Here is a 3614-nt window from a genome sequence, read left to right on the forward strand (position 1 = left end):
TGAATGAAGGAAACAAGTATGTTGAATGTATTAGAATGGACGTTTCTGTATTGTAGGATTTGGGGTGATTTTTTCCCCCATGTTGGTATTTTCAAAAATTTTTGTCACCAAAATATAGTCGTTTTCTTGGCTAAAAATTTTATTTTTATTTTAAAATATACATATGAAATCCATTTTATATAAAAAAGCGAAAATATCTGAAGGTGTCCTCACTGAACAAATCCTTTATTTTTTAAAAAATTTTATTTATTTATTGACTTATTTATTTATTTGCCAGAGAGAGAGAGAGAGCACACAAGCAGGTAGAGGGGCAGGGAGAGGTGGAGAGAGAAGCAGGCTCCCTGCAGAGCAAGGAGCCCGAAGCAGGATTCAATGCCGGGACCCTGGGATCATGAACTGAGCTACCCAGGCATTCCTGAGCAAAGCCTTTAAAGAGACTATAACTAGAATCCAGAGTTTTAAATCAGCTATTGTATACTTGGAAGCATAAAGTATATTTTAGATCAAGCTTTCTCCCTTTAAATGAACATATTAACAGTTCCGTTCATGTTATTTTTGGACCCACTGTTGCTCTTTTTTCCAAAGACTCTTCAGTGCCAAAAGCAACAGTTGGGTGTATAAATCATCCAGGAAGCATTTTCAAAATGCCCATTGTTGTTTCACGGCCCCCTCCCCCCGCATCAATCTGACGTCTCTGGACTGGGATTTTGAAAATTTCCCAGAAGATTCAAGTTCCCCTAGCCTGTGCTGTTGAAAGCCAGCAGTCTATGTTAGAAAGTTACAGTTTCATAGATTGATCTTCACAGTATGACTCCATGCCCTTCTGTCTCATTTCATCCCTCCTGGGTGAACCCTCTTCTGGTCTACAATGGGTCTGAAATATCTCGCCCTTTCTCTCTGTTTTCGATAAGCTTGTTCTCCTAACTTATTCCTTTCTCCCCTTCCTGTCCAAACAAATCTGTCATTTAAGGCTCAACCCTATGCCCAAATCGGCTATGTTTAACAAACACTTTGGAGAGCTTAGCAAAAAAATAAGTCACCGTGCTAGATACTGTCAAAACCTCAATTAGAAGGCTTGTAGCTATGGCCCCCAGAAGAGAGCTCACTATCAGGTACTGGGATTTGGGTAAGTACACAAATCACTGCAATGGGCAAGCCAGATTACTACTAAGAGCCACACAGGCATAAGTTGTATGAGGTTCAAAGAGGGAAGAATGAGCCCTATCCCAGAGCTGCTTTGAGCCATGTTGACCTTTCCTTCCTGAAATTGTTCTTTGTAGCACTAATTTTGTCCCTTATTTTCTATTTTATGGGTATTTTATGTGTGTGTAGTCTCCTTAAATAACCTTGAAATCAAAAGCAAGTATGCTTTTTTTTTAAGATTTTATTTACTTATTTGACAGAGAGAGAGAGATCACAAGTAGGTGGAGAGGCAGGCAGAGAGAGAAGGGGAAGCAGGCTCCCTGCTGAGCAGAGAGCCTGATCTGGGTCTCGATCCCATGACCCTGAGATCGTGACCTGAGTTGAAGGCAAAGTCTTAACCCATTGAGCCACCCAGGTGCCCCCAAAGCAAGTCTTGAACGAATTTTGTTTTCCCTCAGAGTAGCCCCAAATAGTGGGTTGCATGGAATTGAATTCCACGGTGGGCGGATTCCCTGACAGTGCGTGTAAGGGCCTGCTTAGCCAGAGGAAGCCATTTTGTTGTTTTTGCAGTAAACTTAGATTGACCCTGCCGGCCCATCTCCCACCCGAGGAACTTACTTAGAAACAAGTCTGGGAAACCAGAAAAATATGACTGACCAGCCCCTGATAACAGAGCCCATATACCAGGATGTGTCAGGTCAGGGGGAGGTAACAGAGCCCAGAATACAAGGATGAGTCAAGCCAGGTGGAGACATCCAATCAGGAAAGCACCTCCCTAACCACCCAAGAATGTGGGTCCTGCCTATTAGGCGCCAATTCTGACCGGAGTGATAGGCTAGTTCAAATAACTACTATAGGGTGAATTGTAATTCAATTGGCCACCTGTGTGTGGCCAGGCTCAACCAACTTTTCTATAAAAGTTAGTCTGTGAGGCTGGAAGGGGTCACTTCTTTGCAAGAGACGGCCCTGGCTGGGTCAGTTTGATTCTCGATGCTTGGTGCGAAATAAATCTTTGCTTGACCTTCGCTCTCTATCAGTCTTGCTCCTTTGACCATGGACCCAGCATGTGCATGATGGAAGTTTGATGGCTCCAGCAGGAGAGTGCTAAAAAAGAGACTTCAGGAAACCTTGCCAAGTAAACAGCTAAGTAAAAGCAGAAAGATGGCTCTTTAATCTCCAAAAATGGTCCCCGGGTCTTCCTTTCAACCAGATTGCTTCCTTAGTTTCACATGGAGAATATCTGATGCTCTTAAGGGAATGAGTTTGCCTTTCTCTCTGTCATGCCTTCCACACAACATTGCTTATTAACCCAGGAATGGATGGCCTTGGACTTCACTTGTGTTTACTTCCCATCTTACCTCCCTTATTCTGGTCAGTGAAACATAGTGATCAAGGTATGTGGCTTCTAGAAGCAAATCATATGGCTTCAAATCTTCACTTTGCCACTAACTACCTACCTTCACTTTGCAAGTACGTTCATGTCTGGGCCTGTGTTTCCTCATTTGTCTTATGGGAATAAAAATGCTACTACCTACCTCCTAGGTGTTCTATGAGTTCAAAGGGCTAAAGTAATCTGATGATATCCGTGTAATATTTCACGATTCTATTGATCCAGTTTTGAAATCAGAGCTAAAAAGTCTCTATTCCTCTTGCCAGTAGATTGCTAAGCCCCCACCCCGATTACTTTCCCTGTCAGGCTCTAGCACCCCTGGTTTCCAGTATCCAGGACCCAAATCCTAGAGGCCCCCAGATACCTAATGCCCAGGAACAGTCTGTTCTTCTTTGGGTCCTTGGAATTAGTCAAAGTACCCAACCCCTAGGAAGTCACAAAACCCAGCTGATACCAGCCTACCCACCATAAAATCGCCCTCCCAGCTCCGCTTGCTGACCTTGTCCTTGGCACAACCAGCTGTGTGGCCTTGTGTGGCCGCCTTCTCTAGTCGGGAGTTCTGCCTGTTGTCCGAGTGTCACCATGCTCTGTCTGCCATCAGAAGAATGATCATCACTCCTCGTGTCACATGATTAGGGAATAAACTGGTACAGGTGAAACACTGAGTAAGTGTTACCTTTTTTTTTTTTTTTTTAAATATAGGAAGGGCTTTTCTATTCCCAATTCCTGTAAAATTCTGTGTACACAAATGTTGCAAGACATTTTTTTAAAGAATTCAAACTATTTAACCTTTAGATGGGAGCTAATCTCAGTAGTAAAATACATTTTCGGTTTTGATTTAGTTCTCTTCCTTTATTGTATTCCAATTTACAGACCGAAATATACTGAAGGAAGGAAATATATTTAATACCCAAAATAGGCTTCTTTGAGATAAAAATTGTTTTGAGCTGAAGGCAATTAAGAAGCCATAAACACAGAAAAAAAGGGCCTTTTTTTCTGCGAGAAGGCAGGAAAGAAATCTTTTTTACTGGCGACAGACTTTTATTGGCCCAGAGAACACCAGAAGAATCTGCAAAAAAGC

Source organism: Mustela erminea, chromosome 6 (assembly GCF_009829155.1).
Source record: "Mustela erminea isolate mMusErm1 chromosome 6, mMusErm1.Pri, whole genome shotgun sequence".
NCBI classification, from domain to species: Eukaryota; Metazoa; Chordata; class Mammalia; order Carnivora; family Mustelidae; genus Mustela; species Mustela erminea.